The sequence below is a fragment of the Dreissena polymorpha genome, chromosome 14 (assembly GCF_020536995.1).
Source record: "Dreissena polymorpha isolate Duluth1 chromosome 14, UMN_Dpol_1.0, whole genome shotgun sequence".
NCBI lineage: Eukaryota > Metazoa > Mollusca > Bivalvia > Myida > Dreissenidae > Dreissena > Dreissena polymorpha.
In genome coordinates this window covers 42388313-42402687 of record NC_068368.1, presented here as the reverse complement: position 1 = coordinate 42402687, position 14375 = coordinate 42388313, and the positions used below count along the sequence as shown (strand labels likewise).

The following is a 14375-nucleotide window of genomic DNA, read 5'->3' as shown; positions in this document are numbered from 1 at the left end:
ATTCAAAAAGATGTTCAATAATGTTTTGAAATAAATTAAAACAGTTTTGTAAACTGCTGTTTTTTTTAGGTTGTTTATGCTTATCAAAGCAAAGAATAAGTATTCATTTCTTGACGCAAAAAAAGCATTCATCAAGCACAGTGCTGCAAACTTTTTCAAAATTTCGAAACTTTAGTACACTTCAACACCGTTATTTCGAAGTTGTCGGGACAGTTAAAAAAACTTCAGATTAACAATAATTCGAAATAAACATTTAACAGATGACTTCTTTGATTCTGTAAAAATAAACGTTGTGGAATTCGCATGGTTCAGTTACACGCTATTATTACTTATTGTTCGACTTAAAAACGTAAACTAGTCAGATAGCAATAAATTTATAAATGTAACAAACGGAGGAATAAAGCGATTCTTTTTCTTCTTTTTTATTTTTCTCTAATTACAGAACATAAAAAATATAATGAATAGCACAAATTATCAGAATATATAAAATATAACGAATAGCACATCATACATGTAAATACATATGAATACATTTTAGGAAATGAATTAACATTTGACAACATTAACTAAGACCTAATGTGTCAGGTTTGTTTGTTACTAGAGAATGCAAAACTACATAACTACGGTAGTAATTATCGGCTTTTGACGACTTTATAAAATTAACACTCTACGCGCAGACAACAAAGGTGTAATTATCGGCTTTTGACGCGCCTAGCAAAGGTGTGAAATTACGCTCAGTGTTTTGCAGTTTTGACTTCGAATTAAAGATTGATAATTAGGTGCTAATTATAGTGTTGGGACGAATGGAATCACTTCTAATTAACGATTTCTTCGGTTTCACGAAGGTCGGTTTAACAATAAAATTTTACATAAAACAAAGAAGAACCAATATCGGGACCGAAAAATACTTCGAAATAACGGTGACTTCAGATTATCGGTGTTCGAAATAACGGTGTTAAAGTGTATTATTAAAGGGCAAATAATAATATTATATACTTTTTTCTTAAATATATTACATAATATATGATTGTTACATTTATCAATAATATGTTGTTGTATGCCCTCTAACAACTTTATGATAATTTATGCCTTACTATTAAAATTTAATTAAACGAAAGCTTGAGTGCTAGACTGCACTTCCATATTCATAACTTATGACTCACATAAATCTATTATCAATTAAGTCAGCAATTTTCCCTGTACTTGATCAGCCAACTGCATACTCAGACTTCTGAATAAGACAGTGGGCTACAAACCACTCAGGGTGCATTCCTTCCTCACCCCCATATCTCTCACATGAACATAGTTCTGGCTAGGTAATGAAATAACAGGTGGGAAATTTGAATGCCAATTTCTCCACCAAATGTGAATATCAAAGCAAATATGCACTGCAAGCTTAAACAAACAACATTAATATGCATGTTTAGGAATAATACCTTCGACTTCATGATACACTGCCAACAAGTCTTGAAGTGAGTACAAGATTAAAAGAGAGTTATGTTTCTTAAAGCGGGTATATACGATTTTGTCAAATATTTATGAATGTATATAAACTGTGTAAAAAACTTATTATATATATATTTCAATATAAATTAAAATAAAAGTTAAGAAGAACATGTGTCGAAAAATGCGAAAAAAGCCATATATTTAATTCAGAAATTGAAAACGGCTGTACAGCCAAATTCGCCAGCATGTATACCATACATCTACGATGTGCATCTAAACTTACGAGGGGTGTTCCAGAAGTTCGTGGATTTTCGCTATAACTTTCATTTGGTAACATAAATGGACAATGTTAAGAATATTTCGTCCTTTCCAAATCTACTCTCCAAATATCATGGAAATACATAAAACAATAAATATATATCAGAGATTTAAACATGTGCACAATTCGCACACTGACGCACGTGTAACATTTCTGTTCAACGTCAATGACGTTATGAAGTTAACAACTGTCAAATCTTTTCCACATAATCACCTCCAACGCGAATGCACTTTATGTGTCGGGAAATCCACTTGTCAAAAGTGTCTTTATACCCGTCAGCGTCAAAAGACGACACGATTCGCTTTGCTGCAACTGTAAGTTCCTGTTTACTTGCAAAGCGAATACCGCGCAACTGTAATTTAACTTCCGGGAAGACGCGGAAGTCCATAGGGGCCAAATCCGGGCTGTAAGGAGGACTTAGGCGCTGTAAAGTGAAATTTGCCGTAAATTCTGTTTATCAACGACATTTAAACCAAATTTAAATTCGTGTAACGCTCATACTTAAAATATAATACACGCGTCCGCCGCATGTCGTTACTGAGGTCTCTATGGCAATGCGTTTCAAACGCGCTTTATGGAATTCATGCATTTTTAGCTTACATATAAAGTTTGTGATAATTGGTTTGTATAATATGTAAATTTCTCGACTTTTACCAGCAAACTAATAAGTTATGGCGAAAATCCACAAACTTCTGGAACACCCCTCGTAGTTTAACGGTTTATAATACAAAGACGAATGCTTTGGTTATTGTAGGAAAATATGTACGTCACTATCGGCTCGGGGCGCTAATTTGTCTTTGCTGCATTTTATGAAATTCGGCTTTAATGTATCATTTTTCTTGCCTATTTTGTGTTATTGTAACATATTTTATCAATATTTACAATTAAACACATACAAAAAAATCGTATATACCCGCTTTAAAGTGGCTACGATTACAATTTTAGGGGCTAATAACGGGATTGTGTTTCTTAATTTGCCAAATAAAAATATTTACAATACAATCACAATGGGTACCACATGGTATTTTATCTGTTTCCATTATCAAATTTAACATGATCAGTATTATATATAGTGTTTCTGGCATTGTCATTGTGGCATAATGAAGACATTAAACATAAACATTAAGGCATCTCTTCATATTATATCATCATCATCATCATCATCATCATCATCATCATCATCATCATCATCATCATCATCATCATCAACATCCTCATCAACATCCTCATGTCATTGTACTGCCACCGCTGCAGACGCCGCAGCCTTGTCATCGTTGTAGTCATCATCATCTTTATCACTAATTCTAGTTTCAATATTGACATTTAAATAAGCTGTCCACAGAGAACCAAGTCATAGACTCATACTTAAAAGTAACTTTTACAACAAGCCATTTTATCAATTATAGAATGGTTGGTTAATTATAAACAGCAGATTGATTCTGAAATCATCAAGGGCACAATTTAGAATTCAATATTCCTTTGATCATGTCAATGTGTTTTTAAATAAGTTGAAATAGCAATACAATCCCAAAATTCAACACTGCAGACACTTTATTGACAACATGTAACATTCTATTTCCAATGACGCCACTTTTTTTATGTAACAGACGGATTATGATTCACAAACAGAACACATAACTGCAGAAACAATGTCAATCACGTTCCTTTGCTTTGATATATATGTTCCTTAGACCACTTCGGCAAGACATATGGAAAACCATACAATTTGCCTCCACAAAATAATTCTAAAATTAAGCCAATATTTAGCTTTCAAGTGACATACCTGCCAAACATTTTGCTCACACCCTATGATAATATACATGGCCTAAAAAAGTGACCCAGGTTTTAAAAGAATTGTATAAGCTGTTTTAACCCTTTCCCACTTAAAAGCGAAGTGAAAATGGCTATGTGCAAACAGCGTAAAACCAGAACAGCCTGCAAGTAACTCGCAGTCTCTTCAGGTTTTATGCTGTTTGCTGCTCATCAGTATCTGAGGTTTGGAAATGAAGACTTAAAAACATGAATCGAGTAAGAAAGGCAGTGCTCCAGCTAGACCTAAATTGAAGGGCGCCCTTCTTTGTTTTTTACATGATGATTAATAACTCTCTTATTACAATACGTTGTAATTAATTTTTTCCTCATTGAAGACATTATATTTTTATTGTTTAATAATAATGGGAATAATATATTCTAACAATTATTAATAACATATAAATAAACAGCAAGAGGAAGCATTCCAGAAACGCCCGCGCGCTCAAAAGTGCCCTTTTGACAAAATACTGCTTGTCCAAAGTGCCCTTTTGACAAAAAAGCCCCTTCCCTTTTCAAATCCTAGCTGGAGCACTGAAAAGGTCTTAAATTAAATTTAACTTTCTAAGGGACTACAAATGCGTGAAAATACGTATTTTAGTGGTAAAGGGTTAAAGCGCATAGTTTGAGACTAAATACTGAATTGGTGTTACAAGTGGACACTTTATAATTGACAGTTCACTTCTAATGTATGGAACAAATAAAAAGTGAAATGCAATACAAATAAATAAGCCACACGCTGGTGCAGTCTGCTCACGCTAATCAGGGATGACAGTCTTTCTCCCTAGACTGGATTTTCGTTTGAACTGCCTTTAATAAATGCTGCTAGTCCATAAAAACTGCAGGTATCATCCCTGCTAAGACTCTGCCTACTGCACAGGCTAATTAGGGAGGACCCTTAATGCACATGTCAGGGCCAAAAAAAAACTTCTTTGTAAGGGGCCTCTTTTTCTTCCCCTTAACCAAAAAGGCCCTTTCCCCTAGAGAAATTTCTTTAAAATCATGCAAAATTGTGTCTTTTTTTACCCCAAAAAAAGGCTGTGGCCCTAAAAAATCCCCAAAGTTGGTGTTTTGGCCCTATCATTTATTAAGCCCTTTTTTCCGACAGCGCAGCACAAATGTTTGTGAGACTTAATTTCTTAGATGACAGACAGGAGTGATGATGATTCATCTATATTCATTAATTATCCATAAAGGTTCAAGACCCCATGTGCCTCTGTTATTTGGAATCAAACACACATCAACTGTGCCGAGGATTCATCATAAATTTAAAAGAAAATGATGAACGTCTTAAAGCAACCATGAAATGATCATCACTACAGGTGACTATGCAAATTTGAATACTTTTAAACAGGCTTTTGTGCCGCAATAAAAACAGTCGCATTTAGCAGCATTTTTATGTACATTTCTAGGGAAAATAACAGACAAAAATCAGAATGTGCATGGCCTTTTTTGGTGAATAGCAATTGTTATAATGCAATTATAAGTAGGGATGGCAAAATTATTCGAATATTCGAATATTCGATTGAATGGTCAGCATTCGAATAATAAAAATGATATTCGCATATTCGCATTTTTTTCCAAACGTAATTTCACCAATATTTAATGACCTGCGAACCGCTTACTAAAATGCAACCGAAATCACCTGGGAGTAACATGTTTGACGTGACCTTCTTCGTGTCAAACTGATAACGCGGCCCGTATCAGTGTTGATTGCGCAATGCAATATACACGCTCTAAGAAAGGCCCCGACTGTTGTTTGCCAATGGGGTGCCAATTAACGGTTTCAATTGACTGGCGAATAATAATTAAGTTTTGTGATCACAGTATGTACAGCCATTAAAATGTGTGAATTACTCAAATCGCGCAATGCAATATACTTACTATAAGAAAGGGCCCGAACTGTTGTTTGTCAATTAGGTACCACTTAAGGGTTTCAATTTACTGGCGAATAGTAATTTAGTTTTTGTGATCACAGTTTGAACAGACATTTAAATATGTGAATTACTCAAAAGTAACAGATGATATAAATTAAACAATCATCAAGGAATCATAATTCAAATCTGAAAATGCCACCAGCCCTTTCTGCAGTATGGAATACTTTACACGGTCTGTGGATAAGAAGACCGCAACGTGTATTGTGTGTAAACTTAGTTTTACATATGCGCGGTCTGCTACAAATCTGTGGAATCATTAAAAAATAAAATTCTATGACACGATGTTTTTCATTCTATTTGTGCCCGATCACAGTATCGGTCATAGTATTAGTCGACAGCGATACAATTATTCGATAGCAACGTTAATAAACAGCCTCTTATTTAGCAAACGGATATAACTTACAAACCAATGGAAATTAACACATAACAAGGAAAAATCAATCCAGCCGTTTTATGCAAATATTCGAATATTCGATTGAATGAATTTGCGAACATTCGAATACCGATATTGGTATTCGATGCCATCCCTAATTATAAGACATCAATAAAGTCTTCAGGGATAGCAACCATTAAATACTAATTAAAATTTGATAGGCTTTATTACAAACATTAAATCACTTAGGCAAGACATATGGAGAACCATTTAATTTGCCTCCACATTTAAAATGTAACTCAGTAAGCAATATTTAACTTTTAAGTGACCGACCACCCAAAAATTTCACTCACATCCTATGATAATATGTTTGCCCTAAGAAGTGACCCAGGTTTTAAAAGGATCTTATATATAGCCAAAGGTTCAATCAAATTCCCAGGCTAAATACTAAAACACTTGCCAGTTCAGGAAAGCTAATATTTTATCAGAAAAGCCAATTGCTCAAAATCTGTTAACCTTTATAAAAAATTAATATGAATCAGTCATCATTTTCTTATGAGTCAATCAAAATATAAAGTGAGCCAAAAGGCCCTAACAAAGGACCTCAAGAAAGTAAACTGTAGCATTCACACTGTTTCACAATGGATGTATACAGAAAACTGCCCCAACATAAGGAAGCAACGCTTTTTAACAAACCACAATCCTTTTGAACTCATCCTCGATATCATAACAAAATCCGAAGCAAGTTTTATAGGTGCGTCTAAAATATGACAGAGTACAAATGATATTAAATTTTTACAAAAGCAACATCAGGAATTTTAATTCTGCCTGACCTTAGATTCAAACAAGAGATGTGTTTGTCAGAAACACAATGCCCCCTACTGCGCCGCTTTGATACATGTTTTTTTTACCTTTGACCTTGAAGGATGACCTTGACCTTTCACCCCTCAAAATGTGCAGCTCCATGAGATACACATGCATGCCAAATATCAAGTTCCTATGTGAAGGGACATAGAAGTTATGAGCATTTTTCGAAACCTATATGCAAAACCTAAACGCAAAGTGTGACGGAAGGACGGACAGACGGACGAACGGTCCGATCACTATATGCCCTCCTTCGGGGGCATAAAAAGAATATATTTATTTTATTTCATCAAGCAAAATAACACTTCATGATCATAAAAATGTTCAAACTTTTAAGTCATTTTAGGATAATCATCTTTTAAAATTGTGAAAATAAGGAAGCAAAATCGTATATTATCAACATAGAGTTTAAACACCCTTTCACCCTTTATTAAATGATGTCATGTTAGAGCATTAGCTTCTGCTTCAAGTTTCAGTACCAAGCAAGGAACATTTTTTATTTTATCTTTTTTACAAGTTATTATAACTGTATAAAACTATTCCAAATAGTACAGTTTTTATAGAAAACTCATTTTATAACATTTGTAAAAAACAAGAAACCGTCAAGAGACGGGTGATGCTCCCCAAAGTTTTTTTTTGTCACAATATTGCACTATATACATGTATTCAGATAAAAGGAAACATCTAGTAGTTGGGGGGACAAGAATTGCACTAATGTACAGTTTATAGAAAATTTCAAAGGGCCATAACTCTGTGAAAAATCATCAGACCAGAACTCGCTGATAATATGCACATCTCCTCTTGGTAGTGAAGCTTCCCATAAAGTTAAAAAAAATTGGTAGAGCATAAAAAAAAAGATATGTGAACAATGCCCTATAATTTGATCAAGTGACCTACTTTTTGATTCCAAATGACCTAGTTGCAAACTATTTGGGAGAAACTTTATGATGTTTTATGCAAAAAATGTGACCACTAGAGTTTTCACATGCTTTTTCTATTATTTGACCTTGTGACCAAATGTTTGACCCCACATGGCCCACTTTCAAATTGGGCTGATATATATTAAGTACTAAACACAAATTTGGATGTGCAACGTACAAATGAGAAAACACAAAGCCAACAATTTATCAGCAAAATAATATATGCACCAATGTAATGGTTCTCTATGACAAATAACCACTTATTTAAGTTCTCCATGTCTGGAACATTAAATGACAGACAATTGTGAATTATCACCACTCAAAATGGCAGACCGCCACAGCTGATCCAATTTCACCCCAATCAAGTTATCCATATAATGGCAGGACATCACAAACATCTGCCCTCAGTGACAAGCCAAGCAAAACAAATTTGTCAATCTGAAAACCATATACCCACAAAAACCCGTGTCAAACGTTATACATTAAACATGCTATCATCATAGCCATTGTGCAAGGTGACAACAATGAACCTCTTTATATACCCGCTTGTATTGTTCCGCAACCTATTACTGTACAATTAAAAAAACTCGTAAAAAACAGATTAACATTACAGTGCTGTCCGCCCCCATTTGAAAGGTTATTTTAAAAACTGTGACAAAAAGCAACTGACACATCTGTTGTCCCATTTTTCATTGATAATCCATCAGATATTCACAAATATGCCAATTTAAAAGCCAAAATTGTTTCATCATAAAATATTAAAGTTGTATGAGCAACCTTTTTTAAAGTTTTATAATGCAAGTTATATAGGATCTGGCACGAGTTGTCAGATCATGCCGTATTTTATTGAACGAGTTCAGGAATTTTGTTAGTAAGCGAGCCTTTGGGCAAATTAATAACAAGAGGGCCAAGATGGCCCTAGTTCGCTCACCTGAGAGGAGTCAGTTTATTCAATCTTTACCAAATGTCAAACTTGACCTAGATATTGTCCAGACAAACATCCTGGTCAAGTTTCATCATGATTTCATCTGCGAGTCATGATCAATGTACCTATGAAGTTTCATGATCCTAGGCTTAAGCATTCATCATCCGGAAACCATTTTTCTAAGTTGAGTCACCGTGACCTTGACAGCCATTGTGTGAATACATTTTTTGGCACTGTGACCTTGACCTTTGACCTAGTGATCTGATAATCAATAGGGGTCATCTGCGAGTCATGATCAATATACCTATGAAGTTTCATGAACCTAGGCATAAGCTTTCTTGAGTTATCATCCAGAAACCATTTTACTATTTCAGGTCACCGTGACCGTGACCTTTGACCTAGTGACCTGAAAATCAATAGGGGTCATCTGCCAGTCATGATCAATGTACCTATGAAGTTTCATGATCCTAGGCATAAGCGTTCTTGAGTTATCATCCAGAAACCATTTTACTATTTCAGGTCACTGTGACTTTGACCTTTGACCTAGTGACCTGAAAATCAATAGGGGTCATCTTCGAGTCATGATCAATGTACCTATGAAGTTTTATGATCCTAGGCATAAGCGTTCTTGAGTTATCATCTGGAAACCATTTTACTATTTCAGGTCACCGTGACTTTGACCTTTGACCTAGTGACCTGAAAATCAATAGGGGTCATCTTCGAGTCATGATCAATGTACCTATGAAGTTTTATGATCCTAGGCATAAGCGTTCTTGAGTTATCATCTGGAAACCATTTTACTTTTTCGGGTCACCTTGACCTTGACCTTTGACCTAGTGACCTGAAAATCAATAGGGGTCATCTACGAGTCATTATCAATGTACCTATGAAGTTTCATGACCCTAGGCATAAGCGTTCTTGAGTTATCATCCGGAAATCATTTTACTATTTCGGGTCATCGTGACCTTAACCTTTGACTTAGTGACCTGAAAATCAATAGGGGTCATCTATGAGTTATGATCAATGTACCTATGAAGTTTCATGATCCTAGGCCTAAGCGTTCTTGAGTTATCATCCGGAAACCATTTTACTATTATGGGTCATTGTGACCTTGACCTTTGACCTAGTGACCTGAAAATCAATATGGGTTATCTGCGAGTCATGATCAATGTATCTATGAAGTTTTATGATCCTAAGCATAAGCGTTCTTGAGTTATCATCCGGAAACCATTTTACTGCTTTGGGTCAATGTGACCTTGACCTTTGACCCAGTGACCTGAAAATCAATAGGGGTCATCTGCAAGTCATGATCAATGTATCTATGAAGTTTCATGATCCTAGGCATAAGTGTTCTTGAGTTATCATCCCGAAACCATTTTACTATTTCGGGTCATCGTGACCTTGACCTTTGACCTAGTGACCTGAAAATCAATAGGGGTCATCTGCGAGTCATGATCAATGTACCTATGAAGTTTCATGATCCTTGGCATAAGCGCTCTTGAGTTATCATCCGGAAACCATCTGGTGGACGGACGGACCGACATGAGCAAAACCCCCTCTTCTTCGATAATGCCCCCCTCCCAGCAGCCATGATATTCAACTGACCGGAACCATTGTCCAACTCAACTCTCGTATCAAGGAAACAAATGGTCTGAGCAAATTTCATGAAAATTGGGCCAAAAATGTGACTTCTACTGTGTTCACATGTTTTCACTATATACATATTGAGAAAAATGCCCCGCCCACTGGCGGCCATGTTTTTTCACCGATCCCGACCATTTTTAAACTCGTCCGAGATATCAATAAAACCAATGTTTTGACCAATTTTCATGATGATTGTGCAAAAATTGTGACTTCTAGAGTGTTTACAAGGTTTCTCTATAGCAAAATAGGGAAAACTGCCACTATATACATATAGAGAAAAATGCCCCGCCCACTGGCGACCATGTTTTTTCACTGATCTTGACCATTTTCGAACTCGTCTGAGACATCAAATGAACCAATGTTCTGACCAACCTCATGATGATTGGGCAAAAATTGTGACTTCTAGAGTGTTAACAAGGTTTCTCTATAGCCAAATAAGGAAAACTGCCCCGCCCACTGGCGGCCATGTTTTTCAACGGATCGGAACCACTTTTGAACTCAACCAAGATATCATAAAGACAAACATTTTGACAAAGATACATGAAGATCGGGCATGACATGTGACTTCTACAGTGTTTACAAGGTTTTTCTTTTTTTTTTACCTAGTGACCTAGTTTTTGACCCGGCACAACCCAGTTTCGAACTCGGCTGAGATTTAATTGGGACAAAGCTTCTGACCAAGTTTCATGAAGATGGGACAGGAAATGTGGCCTCTAGAGTGTTTACGAGCAAATGTTTACGGACGGACGGACATACGACGGACAAAGACCGGTCAAAAAAGCTCACCTGAGCAATCAGGTGGGCTTAAAATGTACGCAAACATAATGATCAATCCCAAATGTTGTTAACATTTCTTGATGTCATTTGACGTTGCAACGTCATTTCAGCAAAATAACAAAATGCGATTGGTCAATCGAACGAAAATAAGACAATTAAAACGCTTTAAAAGTATAATATATAACACATGTGTAAGATACAGAGAATATTATGTGAGTTTTGGATAAAGATCAAGTTTATCATGCAAGGCTTAGAACCAATGAAAGCGAGGCTTGCCGGGCGCTATAATGGTTCGTGCAGAGCATGATAAACTTGATCTTTATCCAAAACTCACATAATATTCTATTTATCCTATTATTTCCTCACAATTTTCCATGAATTACTGTCAAATATTGCATTTGTTGACAATTTAGTTTTTCCGTAGTTGACGAAAACAGATTCTCCAATTTTTGGAAAAGCCCAAATCTGATCTAAAAATAGTGATTGTATAAAGCTCATGTTAATACGAACGTTGTTATACTATCGATTATCATCTGGTAAGAGGATAAACAAATATTCGTAATGGTAATATTACATGGTAAACAGGATATGGCATGTGATAAATGAATCATATTATATCTACATTATTGATAATACTCCCACAAGCAGGGATTATACATTCATTTCTGAATGGTTGACACCAACAATTTTTTAAGGGAGGAGCTTTGGTTGACTGGCTAGATCTTCAAAGTATTTTCTGAGTATACATGTTTGAGATGCGCGCACACAGGCAGGCGCTTGATTCCTGTCAAGTCAATTATGCTATATGATTAGCACAAAATAAGAGAAAATCCGTTTTCGCCACTAATAATTGTTTTCGCAAACTGAAAGTTATTTTGCCACTTTTCTATAACAGTTAAACGTTCACATTTAGGGAAAATTGCAAATGGCAATCGGAGCCCTGAGAAGGTAGATATTAAAGGATACCATATTCTGAAATTAAGTGATTCACAGAGAATTTATACAAAAGCATCAATAATAGAGAATTTTAAAATTATCAAGACTGTGAATTGACAGGCTTTTACTTGTTTATTGGGGGCTGATTAAATAGCCGTTATTTGGTCTTATTCCCAACTTTTTCCAATATGAAGTGAATACAAGAGATGTGTAAGTCAGAAACACAATGCCCCCAATTGCGCGGCTTTTAAAAATTTATTTTTTTTTTTTTTTACCTTTGACCTTGAAGGATGACCTTGACCTTGAACTTCCACCACTCAAAATGTGCAGCTTTATGAGATACACATGCATGCCAAATATCAATTTGCGATCTTCAATATTGAAAAAGTTATGGCCAATGTTAAAGTTTTCGGACGGACAGACGCCATATATTTGACATTTGACCTTGAAGGATGACCTTGACCTTCACTTTTTACCACTCAAAATGTTCAGCTCCATGAGATATGCACGCATGCCAAATATCAAGTTGCTATCTTCAATAGTGAAAAAGTTATTACCAACTGAAAGTTTTTTTTTTCAGACGGACAGACTGACTGACATACACACATACAGTACAGCCAAAGCGGAACAAACGTATTTCGCGATCCGCGGCGGCAAGGCGAAACAAGTCTATGCCGCGTCAGTCGTTGAAGCCGCGTCAGTATGCGGCGGCAAGTCGCATTTCGCCGCGAAACTTCGCATCTGTCCGCCGAGGCATGCCGCGGTTCGCGACATGATGCCGAGTCGATGTGATCATGAAATATTTTTTTTTTAATTATTAGTTACATGTAGTTAACAAATTTTGAAATAACAATTATAATAATAATAAAAATCATAATAAATTTATTGTGCGTGGATTGTATTAGCATATACATGTAAGCATGGTTAATGTGTCTGGCCAATTATTAAGTTTGTTTCCCGCCCGTAGCGTATGTATTTCACACATAAACAAGGTCACGTAATTATGTTTTCGCACATACAAGTGGTTAAGGCTCCAGCATATGGTGGATTTATAAATTAATTGCATGTTGATTCCGCTATTATATTTTAGCTGAGAAAATTAGCAGTTTGAAGCCACATCAATAATCAAGACGGTGACGACGTTTTTGTAGTTTTGTTAATTATCAGCTTATTATAACTATTGTTTGAATATGCGTATATAAACACGTTTTATTTTGTTCATATTATACAGTTAATATCGCTACTAATTACCCGATAATCCCGTATATTCCAGTTTTAAATTGAAATGCTGGTTAATATTTACGATACACAAACATTCTCGATATTTCCTTAAGTATCAAATACATTTTGGCATTTGTTACTATTTATAGAGATGATGAAATAACGTCTAATCGGGGCGTTTTTTTTCTCCACTGAACACGCGATTTACGCCTGACGTGATGTTCATGTATTTATACAACACAAAATACACCCAAACTTTCCAAACGACGTTCTACAAGTCTGCATAATTTTCGCGCGCTTTTTATGAAACAAAGGATATTTTAGCACTGTTTATTTGACGCTAGAATTTGCCAAAGGACGCGTTAGCATTAAAATTCGGAAGTGTGTTTCGGATTACAAATTTAATAATGATAATCGAACGAAACATAAACAGTTGCGCGTAATTAATTCTACGCTACACATACATGTATGTACATGTAGGTGGATATCTTTTCACTCGATCCGCCGCGTACGTATGCGGCGGACTTACTCCTCGAAAGTACGCGTGGTTAATACAGACTCGGCGTCGTTGCGCGGATCCATGCCGAGTGCCACGGCGATACGCCGCGTGAACACACGATTCGGCCGCCGCGGACTAATAATCTGGCCGTGGCGTAGCCGCGGATTATGTTTGTGTCGCTTTGGCTGTACTGACACACTGACTGACGGACACTTCAACTGCTATAATGCCACCCTACCGGGGGCATAAAAAATCCCAAGTGATGGTTTGATTTTTTTAGCATCTAGAAATAAGAATTTTGAAAATGCAATGTCCATACAACTGATATGTTAATGGTTGGAAATTTCTGTTTTATGTAAGTTTTCTCAAAATTAATACAACATTTATACTAAAACTATCAAATGTTTTTTCCCCTATTTGAAGTTAATTGAGTTTATATTCTGTGAATTTCGTGAGAATAGGCAAAATCTCAACAAACTGGTGAGAAAAAGATCTGTATTTTATAGATTATATAATTGATTCAGGTTGTACATTACGATGCATTTCAACATTTGATCATGTGCTTAAAACATACACCATCTTTTACATTACTGTATAGTATTTATATCCATTTTTTTTGGCAAGAAAATCAATCTTTAATCTCATAAAAAAATATACAGTAAATTCTACAGTCATGTTGATGAATAAGCATTAGACTATTGTAAC

General features: G+C 35.6%; 1 protein-coding gene across 1 annotated transcript in view; it reads right to left on the bottom strand.

Moving 5' to 3' along the window:
- The window catches only part of LOC127857791 (exostosin-1-like), a 112333-nt gene that overhangs the window by 83781 nt on the left and 14177 nt on the right, over window positions 1-14375 (bottom strand). The gene's annotated exons all lie outside the window — the stretch shown is intronic.